This window comes from Lichenostomus cassidix, chromosome 1, assembly GCF_008360975.1.
Source record: "Lichenostomus cassidix isolate B80296 chromosome 1, HeHo_3.0, whole genome shotgun sequence".
NCBI lineage: Eukaryota > Metazoa > Chordata > Aves > Passeriformes > Meliphagidae > Lichenostomus > Lichenostomus cassidix.
In genome coordinates this window covers 53649780-53664872 of record NC_139479.1, presented here as the reverse complement: position 1 = coordinate 53664872, position 15093 = coordinate 53649780, and positions in this window count along the sequence as shown.

The following is a 15093-nucleotide window of genomic DNA, read 5'->3' as shown; positions in this document are numbered from 1 at the left end:
TAAGAATTCATAAAAGATATGAGAAAAAAGCAAAAAAAAACCCAAAAAACCACCAACAAAACCGCCACATAACACTTAGTACCACAATATTTCTCTTTACTATATCAGTAATATCCATGAATGAGTGTTGTTATTAGGTGAGTGAGTTCATTTGTAATATAAGAAGAGAAGAGAAGAGAAAAGAAGAGAAGAGAAGAGAAGAGAAGAGAAGAGAAGAGAAGAGAAGAGAAGAGAAGAGAAGGGAAGAGAAGAGAAGAGAAGAGAAGAAGAGAAGAGAAGAGAAAATCTTGTGATATGTTGTCTTATGGGAAAAATTTAGCAGAACTTAATTCATAATTTCACCCTGCATATGGCTGCAAGAGTACTGTGATATCATTTAATGAATTAGATTTCCAAATAAGATCACAGCTTCTTTAACCTATTAATTGTCAGTGAAGTAGAAAAAAGGACATCTATACAGAGCTCCAAATTATTCTCCCGGAACTGCAAAATGCAAGCTGCCATGTAAATATTTCTGCCAGCAGCTTAATAGCAACAAATTATTTCTTTTCTCAAGATCAGAAAAACATTCTCTGTAAAATTTGGATATTGATCATATAATACATTGTTTACTTTCTTCCTGCATAGTAAAACTATTTATTTTCATCCCCCTTACCTATATACTAATGAGTCTTATTCTAAACAATAAAAAAATATATTTAACTGTTTATTGCATTTCTGTATAGTTTAATCAATTTCTGTTTTAAGGTCAAGCACAACAGTGTTTCCAGAGCGGGGAAAAAAGTTGGAAAATTGGCATGAAATATCAAATGTGCTTTTCGGAATCAATCTCTAAGCTCAAAATTTATGTATGGTTTATATTTCATGTTTTAGTCTGTAAATCCTAGTTTCTAGATGCCTAATGTCCTCCCTGAATTTGGAGCATATCCTACACATTATGTCTCTGAGATCAGTGGAGAAAGATAAATAAGGGAATGAGGCTCCTACTCCTTAATTGGAATTATGTAATTCTCTTTTGTTTGAACTGTTTTGTGTCTGAAATGAGGAATGTAGTGACTCTTCTGCTAATTTTCAATCAGTGGCAAATGAAATACAGGCATGGAAACAGAGAGTTAACAGACAGATATACAATACAATTGCAGAACTGTAGAATAGTTTGGGTTGAAAGGAACTTTAAAAGGTCAACTATTCCATCCTCCTTGAAATGGGCAGTGACATCTTCCACTTGATCAAGTCGCTCAGAGCCCTGTCCTGTGTGACCTTGAATTTTTTCAGGGATTGGGCATCCACAACTTCTCTGCACAACCTGTTCCAGTTTCTCACCATCCTTATAAAAATACTTTTCCTTGTAGCCAAACAAAATTGACCCACTTTTAGTTTAAAACCATCCTATCACAACAGGCCTGGTACAAAGTTTGTCCCCATCTTTCCTAAAAGACCTCTTTAAGTACTGAAAGTCCTCTGTGGAAGTCCATGGAACTTTCTCTTCTCCAAGATGAACAACCCCAAGTGTGTCAGCCTTTCTACCTAGGAGAAATGCTACAGCCCTCCAGTCACCTTCACGGCCTTCCTCTGGACACACTCTAACAGTCCTTCTGATGCTGAGGTGCAATACTACATGTGGGGTCTCATGAGAGTGATGTAGAGGGGCAGAGTCACCTCTGTCAACTTGCTGGCTACTCTTCTTTTGATGCAACACAGAAAACAGTTGTCTTTGTGGGCTGCAAGTGCACATGGCCACTTGATGTCCAGCCTTTCATCGACCAGCACCCTCAAGTCATTCTTGGCAGGGCCACTCTCAATCCATCCATCCATCTCCCAGCCTGAATCAGTACCTGCAGTTTCACTGAACTAAGTGTAGAACCTTCAGCTGGCCTTGTTGCACCTCATGAGGTTCCCATGAACTTGCTCCTCAAGCTTGTCTGGGTCCCTCTGGATGGCATTCCTTCCTCCCAGTGTGTCAACTGCAGCACACCACTTGGTGTGGTCTACTAACTTGATGAAGGTGCACTTAATCCCTTTGTCTATGTCACTGATGAAGACATCAAACAGTAATGGTCTCAATATGAATCCCTGAAGGATACTATTTGTCACCAATCTCCATCAGAACAAAGCTGGAAATTTATTTTGGACACAATTTTCAAAAATTACAGAATAGCAGAAGTTGAAAGGGACCTTTGGAGGACACCTGGTTCCACTACCCTGCTCAAGCAGGGCTGCCTAAAGCTGGCTGCCCAGGATTATGTCCAGACACTGTTCAAATATCTCCCTAGAGGGAGAACCCACAACCTGGAAACCTGTGCCAAGTGACACAGTGAAAAACTTTTCCTGATACTCAGGTGGAACCTTCTTCATTTCAGGTTGCACCCACTACCTCTTGTCCTGCCACAGGTCACCACTGGGAAGAGCCTGACTCAGTCCTCTACGAATCCTTTTTTCAGGTATTTATGCACATTGACAATATGCCACCTGAACCTTCTCTTCTCTATGTTGAACAGTCCCAGCTCTCTCAGGCTTTCCTCATAGGAGAGATGTTCCAGTCACTTAATCATCTTTGTGACACTCTGATGTGTCACCTGTATTAAGGAGCCCAAAACTGGACACAGCAATCCAGCTGTGGCCTCCGCAGGGCTGAGTAGAGGGGAAGGATCACCTGCCTTGACCTGCTGGCCTCACTCTTCCTAAAACAGCCCACTAATCTTTGTGGCAATGACACACGGTTGACACATGTTCAACATACTGTCCACTAGTACTGTCATGTCTTTTCCTGCCAAGCTGCTCTCCAGCTGGCCTGTCCCCTGCATATACTGTGCTGAAGTTGCTCTTACCCATATGCAGCACCTTGCACTTTCAGGTACACCATACCACAAACATAGCCTCCTAATTTGAGGTTCTAGGATATTTGGATCATGAACACAAAAATGGCAGGTATGAGTGAATAGGTAAAGGATCCCCAGCGCCTTCTGCAGTAGTGACTGAAAGCAAGCTGAAATACCACTGATCAAATTACTCTAGACACTTGGTTTGTGGAACCAAGGTCATGTCTGGGTTCAGATCCAGAATGTAGACATATAAATTTTGACATCTATTTTTAAAATTAGTATGTGAAAGTTGTTTTTAAATTCTCATTGTATTCCATAGATGTCTGGGGGTGAATTCAGTAGTTTAAGCATAGGCACTGGTGGAACATTGTATGACTTAATGCATTCCATCCAGCCTGAAGGTGCCTAACAAAAATCGTGCATGTCTACTGTTAAGCCTTCATCATATCTGCCTGGTTTATGTGGATATTTCAAGCACTAGAGAGCTGAAATAGCACTTGGTATTTATGTTTAGGCAATTGAATCCCTCTTTATATACACACCGTGTATAATAGGGCCTTAGACACTTGGCTTGCCTCTTAAACCTATATTAGGTTTAATTTGACATGACTAAAGCATAATTAATGTGCTAATGAAGGTGATGTGTTAATGAGAATTAGTATGAATTAGTGCATGAACTATTCAATGCAGTCTTTGGAGTCTATTGACAAGAGAGAGGGTTGCTGAGATTGTGAATTTATTCTAGACTCCATGGACAGAATCTCTAAACTAAAATATTCTATACGTTTAGTTCAGCAAAGTGCTTATGCAATGCTACAAAAATATTATATCTATAAATTAGCTAAATATTAAAAATGTAGTTGTTTTCCCACCAAGTTGAGGTGTAAGTTCATGAAGCTTAATGTAAATGCGTCAAATTAAGGATCCTGTGTGCTCAAATGACTTCACAAAATTGCACATCCAAACATTGGAGGTTGGCTTTCAGTACCCTTTGAAATTCTGGTTGACTGAATTTCACATTCTGAGTTGTCTTGCTTTTGCTGTTTAATAAAACATATGGACACATTGTTCCACAAGATAAATTCTGGTTTACAACTGAATCCCCAAGAAATACTTTTTAAAAGTGTCTGGGGGAGAGTAAAATGAGACAGTAGCTGGATGAGTGACGGGAGTTCACCACTTGTCTCTTTGTACTTGAAGATCTTTTATTCTCTCACCACAGCAGGACTACAAATGTTTTTGTTCTTTTCAGAGGGACCTTTATTTTTCTGTCTGCTTTTACTGCCTTTACATTACAACACTAGATGGCTAAGGAAAAATATAAAAACCTAGAAACATCCCAGTAGGAAAGATCAGTGAGTACTACTCTCAGTCAGTAGGAGTATCTTAAAGTACATGGTTTGTTCATGGCAACTAACCATTCCCAAGGGTGCTGCTTGACTGTATGCAGGAACTACCCCTCTGAGATACATGAGTTTTACAGTCATACTGCTGGACACAGTGTTTTTACCTAAGGAATGTGGAGGAGATCAGGATACAGTACTGAACATTTTGTACACAAATGCTTAAAAATGAAACTCCCAATCACAGAGTCACAGAATATTCTGGGTTGGAAGGGACCCACAAGGATCAACGAGTCCATCTCCTTAGTGAGTCCCTGTCAATCTGCTGGCCAAGTATAGCAGTTAAAAGATCAACAGAATGGCATTGCCTGTTATAGGGTGGAAGGGTTCATCTTTCAGCTGCATCAAAGACACTGTCTCCTATGAGCAGCTAAAAATTCCATGCAATCTAAGATTCATTCTCTGAATCCAGATCTACTTCCATATTGATGTGTAGGATAGATGTTGTTGAGGGCGCTGCCTGCATTTTATTTGCAAAATCTGACTATCCCAAGCCATTAGTCCACTGGTAAATAAATTGGTTTCTAGCACTGTTACAGCATCTTTTTGAACACTTATTTCTTACTCCTCTCCTAGACTCCCCACAGACTGTTTTTCCTTCAGAATCAGCAATGTGCATTTAAACTAAGATGATACCATGTGTTGTGAGGACAACCTGGGAGCATCATACATTCCTGCCAAAGAAAATGTCAGCAGCATTTTTCACTTCTGGTGGTAGGGGAAGGAATGCATCTGTTCCTCCACATTGTAGTGGAAAGCCACAGTTAAGGGTACCTGCATTCTTTGCTCATTGCCTGAAAGAAAAAAGACAATTGTTCATCTTTCCAGGCCTTCATTATGGCACATTCCCCAGAGATTCAGAGGAAGAAATGGGTGGGAAAACACATGAGACAAGATGACTTTATTTTTGACATCATTACTGACTACCAATTTTTTTTATTTTACCTCATGACAATGAATCTAAAAATAACCAAATTATTTCATGTGTGTATTGTTCCCCTCTTTTTAAGCCTCATGGGATTTTTAAGCCTTCCAGGGATTTTTTTCCCTGCCTTTGCCTCCAAGGTTGAGAGACAAGTACCAGATGCTCATGTGGTTCTTTTACAAGTTGCAAAACATCACTGATTTCAATTGTAATAATACAATCTTATACTGTAAAGTATTTTAATTAGTCAATATATTTATTTAATTTTGCAATGTATTGAATTGAAATTAAAAAAAACACACAGAACAAACAGAAAATCAAAATTATATTATGTCTTTGTCACTTTGCTCTGCTTCTTTCTCGGAGGGAGAACCTTTACTGTCTCAGTAATCACAGAATCACAAAATGGCTAAAATTGGAAGGGACCTTCAATTGTAAACCTGGTCCAACAACCGTACTCAAGCACAGCCACCTAGAGATGGTAGCACAGGTCTGTGTCCAGAAATCTTGTAAATATCTCAAGGATGGAGTCTCCACAATTTACCTGAACAACTCGTGCTCAGTCCCCTCACTGTGAAAAGCACTCCCTGATGACCAGATGAGGTCTTTGTTTCAGGTTGTGCCCATTGGCTCGCCTATCTATATTACTTTTTTTCCTGTCCTAACCTAGCTAAGGGTGTGCCTTTTCACTGCTAGTGAATGTATGTATTATGTACTATGTATTATTCCTTTCCGGAATGTTATGTAATGCAATTTCAACCTGAATAGGTCAATTAGTAAAGACATTACTTAAAAGTAAAGTTTTAGTGAAAATTCATTTGTTTATAACTTTTTGCATGCAGAAACTCACTGAATGTCACTAATGCTTTTGTCTTAAAATACTAAGTGTTAAGAAAGTAAACATGCCTCATAACTGGATGCATTGGCATTACCTTTTCTCTGCTCCAGTAAAATCCTAGGCAGTTAAATGAACTCTGCTATTCTTCTGAATTCTAGCAAAATAGACTTCAGTGGTATTTGATCCATCATGTTGTTGCGTTGCTACTTGTGACATGAAGGAGGATATTTCATTTACTGAAAGACAGTGAGGGTTTTTGAAGCTAATTTCAATAAGGCCTATACAGAAGCAGAAAATCTAGCTGTAAACTTCTATCATATACATCTATTATTCAGTCAAAACCAACAGATATCAGTGAAAACATAAACTTCTACAAGGCAAAGAAGAAGAGAGAAACTTTCCTAATGAAATTTCAGAGAGAATTTCCATTATAAGGTACTGATGTTAACTAAATTTAAATAATTTTAAAAAATGTCAGATTTGGGGAGAAGGTGTTGATAATTACAGGTTGGTAATGTATTCTGCTACTTCTATAATAAATGCAATTCTGAAAAAAAAAAAGAACTGCTGTCAGGCAAGGTTATAGATTTATCATTCCTTTGTGTGTATTCAACTATGCACAGTTCTTATGATATATATATATTCCTTCAAGAGCATTTATTTCCTGGGCATATACGAGAAGAGATCTGTGGTTCTCTGGCATCCCTAGTGAGCATCTTTGCTCTAAAGGAACACTAATGAGCCATCTACTGAATCAGTAAATCTGATTGTTCATGCAAAATGGATTGTTCATGAAAATTGATTAAGATAAGGAAGTTACTTCTATTTCTCCTGTATGAATGACAGCAGATATAAAAGAATAATACTAAATACTCCATCCAAGAAAGTAAGGTACAATCTTACTGCAATTGAGATTGAGAACAATGTAAAATATATCACCTTTCTGAATATTAAGTTATCTGATATTTTTTATTATTCTAATCCTATTTTTAAGACATATATTATGTTTATCTGTATCATTTGCTGTGCATATGCAAACTGATATTAAAATTTGATCATCAAGGTTAACATATGTTTGCATTTCTACCATTGACACTGAATTTTATAATCAAATAACCAAAATGAACTTCTTTTTGCAAGACATGCAGGCAAGACATGATCCAAAACCAATATCTAACCACTGATGTCCAATTTATGTAAGTTGTTTACATTTTGAGGGTCACAGTAAATATATAGCCACTTTTCAGATAACAAACTGGAAGGAATTCAAAGTGAAGTAACACAATGATTGACACTCTGACATAAGAGGAAAAAATAGAAGCACAAAAAGCAGAGAGTTCATGTGATAAGATTACTTTCTTCAAAATAAAGGTACATACTGTTAACTCTATAGGTACTAAAGAAAACTGAGGATACTGAGCACCTTGTAAAATAAAGCTAGCATTTCCCTGTAATAGAGTCTACTTTTCTACATCTTGTTCTAGTAAGGATAAAGCTATGAAAATCAAAATATTTCAGTGGTAAATGCTAGTGGATATATACTTCCGTAAGTTGGCTGAATAATTGCATAGAATACCTTGAGGATTATTTTAAACTAGTAAAGTAATTATTTAGGGTCATAGAGATTTTTGGACATTTGGAGTTTAGGACTCCAAAACAGTCTTCATCCATATATAGTTACTATTCTGCAAGCAAAGAAAACAGATTCAGGAAAGGAAAATGTGAATGGTACAATTGTTCCAATCAGTTTCGTTTTTAAATGTCAGAGGACTTGCAAAAAACACAGGAATATTTTTAGGTATAGTCAAACTTTCCACCTTTTCTTAATATTGTAACTAAAATTGCTTTCCCCTGTTGACTGATGGGAATTTTGAAACAATGTTCAGCAGCAACTTCTCAAACTCTTAACTTCTCTGTGCTATTCTAACACAGCACTCAAAGCTGTTCTTATTCACTGAGAACTGATAGTGAGTTTTGATACTCATCAGTAGTGTAAAAAAAATCACGTGATTATGGAAGTTTTACCAGGATTGTTATATTCATTCTATAATTAAGAGGCTTAAGAATAAGTTGTTTATTCTATATCTGTGTTTGGAAGCCCCAGATGTTGTCACATTTAAATGACAAACCAATAAATTCTGTCTTCAGAGAAAAAAGAAAGGTTCTTGCTAGGAATATCCCTGAGAATGATTTGAAAACTTGTTGAGGTTTCTTCAAATTTGCTTGATTTTTATTAGTGGAACATCCTGCTTATTTTCATTTGCACTATAACCAGAGTCCTGTTGCACACACAGCAAGTGAAGAACAATAAGACTTAAATATTAGGTTGTTTTGAACCCAAGCACAAGCACACCAATAAACCAAGCCTGGATGAGCATTTATGGGCCCAATGGTCCCATGCTAAAAAATAGCCCTGGCCCACTGTTTAGCACAGATGACTGCTATGTCACAGGAGCTGTGCCATGAGGTTTAAATGTAGGGTAATGGCAAAGACCTTGAAAATATGGGCACAGGTTGAAAACAGGACCTGGAATGATGAACAGTTATTGGTCACTGAAGAAGCAGAGGCTCAAGAACACGGAAAGAATTGATTTTACAGTAAGAAAAGAAGTATCTAAGCAATCGGAGTAGCAGGCTGTGACACCTGTTTGCCTGGGAAACCAATATCTCAACCACTGCACAGTATGTAGTCCAGGGATAGAGCTAAATGCTGTGAGCTGCAAATATTCAACCATCATATAAAAAGAGATCACAGTAGACCAGACTGGCAGGGGTTGGAATGGCCATGGGAAGATTATCTAGTCAAAACCCCCTGCTAAAGTAGATTCACCTAAAGTGGATTGAACAGGATCACATCCAGGTAGGTTTTGAATATCTCCACAGAAGGGGATTCCCATCTCTGAATAGCCTGTTCTAATGCTCTGTCAGCCTCAGAAGTAAGGAATTTTTCCTCATATGCAGATGGAACTTCCTGTGATTTAGTTTGTGAGTCTGCAGTCCAGGAAGAAATAAAAAAGAAGATGATGAATTTGGCTCGACTTCCCTTGCACCAGGAGTTCTGTGGCTTGGTCACTTCAACGACTAACAGCAATCAAGAGCCACAGTTGTTGACACTAACTGTAGGACATCAGCTCCATCATACTGTACACTCTCAAGCAGTCCAGGTTAAAACTTTCAGAGATTTGCTACTTTGAGCTAGTGACAGGGAGTAGGAAGAATGAGGTGCAAGAAGTAACTGTTAACATAAATTATACTAATAAAGGTTTAGTAAAGTTTCAGTTTAGAGGTTGAAATGGTTAATTTATCAGTTTTATAAACATATTAGTAGTGATCTACAATTCCCTAAGTCATATATGCATATCAGTTATATACTTTCCTAAATAGAATTAGCTGTTACTTGATTCTTGGTCGAAGGGAAGCTGCTGATAATTAACAAGGCAGTGGACATACCTGAAGTTCAGACAGGCTTCACTTGGCATCTGGAAACTCAACACTACCTAGCATGAGTTAAGAAAACTCATATACCTGAAAGATGCATGCAAGACTTTAAATAGTTTTGATCAGATCTGTTAGGTTTACTAAGTGTGGGATCTCCAGTTCTCAAAATGCTTGGGGACTGGATTTACCTCAAAGAAGGTCTTAGACACCTTTTGGCTAGAGCAACCTCATACTGAAAGCCTATATGCTTTTAATTTTCCACATTTTTGCTTTTAACTTAGAATATCCATGCATTGATTTAATTGAAATAAATATGTTAAAGCATACAAAAGAGCAAATGTAATAATTTTAAATTCTCGTGATGATTTATTACAACTGCTGCATATGTAGGGCCATATAAAATTGCCTCATTTTATTTATAAGGTTCATGTGAATGCTTGTGACACAGCTCTTTAAAGAACATTTGAAAATCAGGTCTCTGTGGTACATTTCATACAGTCAGCTCTGAACAACATAATCAGAGCATTTTGTGTTTTCACAGAGAATCTGACTGAGATCATCCTTCAGGAGTGTTCTCTAGCACCATTTTTTTAATGAAAGTTTAGTTACACATGAAATATTTTATCCCTTCTCTTATGCCCCATCCCTTAAATATTACCTAATTTTTGAATCAATTTCTTATACTTTGTTTGACAAAATAAAAGTTTTTCATTTTGTACGCAAATCAGGTCCACAGGTAATTTATGAAAAATTAAATAGATAATATGTAAATACATTTACAACATGGTTTTCTTTGCCCCTCCAGCTGGCTGGGATTCGTACTTTGGGGCTTCAGTTATTTACCTGTGCTGTTTCTGTTAAGATGTCACACGTCTAACTGCAGGGTAGGAAGCAGCGAAGTGTGTTAATCAATGAAAATAAAGTATTAATTTGACTGTGGCAGGAATCTTTGAGATCAAGTTTGTCTGATAGACTCACTTCAATTTACTTTCTGGTTGGTTCTCTTTTTTTTTTCTGAAAGACAGATATCACACAGTGGGAAAGGTGAGGGGAGGAGTTGAGAAGGGGAAGGGGAAGTTGAGGAGGGGAGAGAAGAAACAATATGTTACAGGGGCATCACCTTGTCCTCCTCATGTCTTCCTCTTTCACCAACAGAATGGAGAAGAAACCCCTTGGACCACCATGACCTTCTTCACTTTTATTCCCAGAGCTAAATAAATTCTTTAGTTACACCAGAAGTGTCTGCCAGCTTTATTATTGGTTCCTACATTAGTAAGATGAAGGGACTGATAATATAAAGGCCAGATGAACCTTAGCAGGTTCTCTGCAACATACCCATTCTGAGCACCCAAGAAAAGCAGTAAATCTCTAGAGCTGAAATTCAAGTTGGCAGATGCTCTTATATCTGACAAATTTCAATGACCAGTTCTCATCTGGCTCATACCATCTCAGACATAACTTCTTCCCCCACCTTTGCCACCAGGTCACAAACCGTATGGAGATGAATATCTGTGGAAGGACAAGGTGGCTTTTTTTCCTGTTGACAGAAATCAAAATATTCTAGATTTTCTCTGTCTCAGAAATTTCTATTTAATGCTTAATCTGGTCTTCCACTTTTTTACACAGTTAGGGGTTCAAGACATAATCTCTGCAAGGTCTCTGTGAGACTCTTTTCAATCCTTTCATCTTCTGTGGTGCTCTTCAGTCTAATATTTAAATCTTTTTATATATTTACCATTATTTTCACAAACAAACAGACAAATAATGGTAGCCTGGAGTAGCAAAAGTTATCAGCAAAATGTACCAGTAAAATAAATAAGATGGTCATAGTATATAAACCAGCATTTATGAGATGAGAAAATTGAAGCATTATAATACAGGGTTCAATATATTTCTTGTCAGTAGCAACAGGTTGAATAAATCTGCAATTAATGAACTCATCATGCTTCATCCTGTCATTACAGAGAAGTACAAATAAGTCTCTCAACCCATCATCCTATGGAGATCACTTGATTCAATCAAAATATTGACATAAATAATGCCTTTAGAGGAGATGATCAGCACAAATGTCAGGTTTGCATGTAATTTCACAAAATAATCAACTTCACAAACAGAAATTATAGAGATTCAATTAACATCATGCTACTCAACAGGTGTGGCAAACCTTTGAAAACTATATAATATTCAGTAGCATTTACATGAATATTATCATTAACATTCTAAACTCTGTTAGATTAAAACCCAAGCTCTTGCTAATTCAGAAGTCTTGCAGGGAAGAACAAATCACAATAAAAAAGGACATGTCTATGGAATCTACATTTGAGTTGATTAACTTTGACTCCCTTCTCAGTTCTCTCAGGCTATGGAAATAGATACTGTTGTGACATTGTTCATCTCACATATAATAATTTATTTTTGGACAAGACAAATTGTGCCACAACTCATTTCTCTGTATTTACTATAAAAAATCTAGCTTCATGTAAAATTTGTGTCACCTGGTTTCATCCAATTTAAAGTGAATTATCTGGTAAAGAATAGTCTTCTTAACTCTCTGTTGTGTTATTCTTCATCCACATTTTGATTCCTTGTGTGTGTTTTATTCTAGGATTGGAAGAATCAACCCAATTAGATCTATGTGTTTTTACACATGGATGAAATCTAAGTCATATACTTAGAATAAACCCCCAAAAATTAAGGATAAGAATAATTTTATCTAGTTATCTTTTATCACTGTGAGAATGATTGAGCACTGACACAGGTTGCCCTGGAAGGTTGTGTAGTTAATTCCATGTAGATATTTAAAAGTCATACGGCTGTAATTCTGGGCAACCAGTTCTAGGTGGCCCAGCTTGAGCATTCTGGTAGGTTATACATGCTGTACTGACTGTTCTACATAAAGTAAAGTTCTATTAGTTTTAGAATAATCCCTCACAAAGAAGGACAGTATAGACTCCTTGTGAATAGGGAAGGTACATGCTTTTAACCAAAAGAATACACTAAAATAATGGACGCAGGTAGCAGTTTCTTACTGTGCACAAGTCACAGCACAAGTAATTAAAATAATTAAGACTGAGGTTTATAAAAGGATTTAAATAATAATATCTGATATATACTAATGCCACATATGCCAGTGACACAAAATTTAGATCCTTAAATATCTGTTCAACAGTCACATAATTTGAAAGATATGTAAGGTCTCTAGACTTCACCAGTAAATCCTCTAGATCCCTTAACAATCCCTAACAAAATATATAAATTCACTTTCCAATCTCTTTCTTGTTTTGGTTCAATGGCCAGAGCCCTCAGCCCACTATTTCAGTATCCCAATTTCAGTTCTCTTTCTAAAAAAAGTGCTTCACATGTGATTGATCTCTTCATCCTCTGAAAATGCTGCATCTTGTAAGAAGAAATTAATGGGGTGATAATATAAGTTTGATTCTGCAGTAGGCTTTTCATGGTAAGGTGAGACAAGAACTTTAATTACAACTCCAGTGAGGATTTATCGGAAGATCTTTACAGATAATTTTATGGGCAATCCAAGTCTCAGCTCTGATATTTTGGATGGTAGTAGAAAGGTGACTAAAATTTGAGCACTACAATAGTTAGTACTGAAATGTTGAAATCCTTTTCAGGTCTGGCCTTAGCTTGTTTCTTGTCTCTTGAGTAGAGAAGAGTAGTCACAAAAGTTAACTGGGGAGGGTTGCACATAAAAATTCCTCTATGATTAGAGGAGAAAATTCAGTTGTTCCAGAAAGACATCCAGAACATGTAAAATTAAACTCGAATGAGGTTCTTTCTCTCTCCAGTAATGGAGAAGTCTATGGAGATCAGTTGTACAAGAAAAATTGTGCTTTGCATACGTGCACAATGTTGTTACCCAAGTTATTTGAAAATTAGGCCAGTATCTTGCAAGAATTGGTAATGGTAAATGGAAATCATACCAACTCATGTAGTTATGAACATTTTTAGACATCACCAGCACAATGTTTTTATCTCAGTCAGTTTCCAGAAAAAAAAAAAATTGGTCTGTTCCTTTAATTCTTCTTTCTTTCTTTATTCTCCCTTTGGTCAATATATCATTCAAGACAGTTGTAAAGATTCCTCCTAAACATAACCTGAACCAGGACCTCCCAAGAATCATTCTAATAGCAAAGCTATGTGAAATGAAATAGGTATAACCATACTGATGCACATATTGTGAGCTCATATAACTAAAATATTAAATTATTATTAGGAATAAATTAGCTGAACGCATGTTAAATCAAAAATAAACCAAAGCCTTCTTGCATTTTAACTATCAGAGTTCTACAATTGCCTGATAAATCTAATATATAATAGACTTCCAAGAATGAAAATCTTACATCTTCCTCTGTCCCAATACTCTGGAAGACCAACCATTTGAACAAGGAAAATTTTGCCCTGTGATACTTACTTTCTTGTTTTTTGTGAATCATGTAAGAAAGTGAAAGAAAAAAAATGTACTGGGTTTGAGAAATGTGGATTATATTCTGTATGGCTTCACAGAGAATGAAAGTGTAAACAGCATAAATACATTCACAATTGGATATTTCCCCTTGTTAAACAGCAATAGAATAGGATTAGCTCTGATACCTTGGGGGAGGAGGAAATCCCAGGGAAATAATTGTTTCCTTTCTTGGCATCTAACTGTTAAATAGTAAACTATCAAAAACATCTTTAGACTGACATTTTTTCTTTTTATTTTATAAAATGTGTTTATTTGATGTGGGAACTTTTTTTGATAATTACTCATTATTGATGAAGACCAAAATAAGTCTTCAAGTGAGGTCATATATAATTTATAACTACATATGTTTCAGCAGCTGCCAGTATTACAGTGCTATACATGTTTTATATTTGCAACATTCTCCTTTATGTTATAAAAGACATCTATTTCTCTCTGGGACAATCTTTTCGCTTCAAAACTTTATAGTTAGTATAAAATAAAAGTTATTAATTTGCTCAGAAAATCAGCTGAATCACATGAAGTCATGTTTTACATAAGAAACAACACTTTATGCAGAAAAATAGCTGATTCAGTTTTAAGATTGTGAAGTAGAAGTTATATAAATCCTCTCAGCTTTATGACCTGCATGGAGAACAATATTTATTTAAAGTATTTTCTTGCTAAACTATAACATAATCCCAAGAACAAGGTAAAAATGTATAAATTAATACAGACTGTGCAATCAAAAATTAAGAAAGTATAGACATTAAAGATTAATGTGCTTAATTGCATTTTTTTATTTGGTCATTAGTTGACATGTAAACACTCTTTACTCTTATTGTAATGAAAAATACCAACCTTTTATTTTTTTTTCCACAGGAAACATTTATATATGCCATTCCCAAATTACAACAACATTATCTGTAATAAATTAATATACTATTTATAAATCAAAACAAAACAAAAATATGTGTTGAAGAAACATGATATATTTAGAGATTGGGACTTTCTGAGAATATGGAACAACTTTTAAGTATCCTTCTGAAAAGATTGGATAACCTATGACTGTATAACTTTTTCTCTACACTGAGGATGTGTTAGTACTACTTTTCCTGATTACAATAATATTCTAAACCTCAAAAATTCAGTGTACTGATGAGTAACTGTAATGGGAAATGTGAAATAGCCTAAAGCTGAATTAA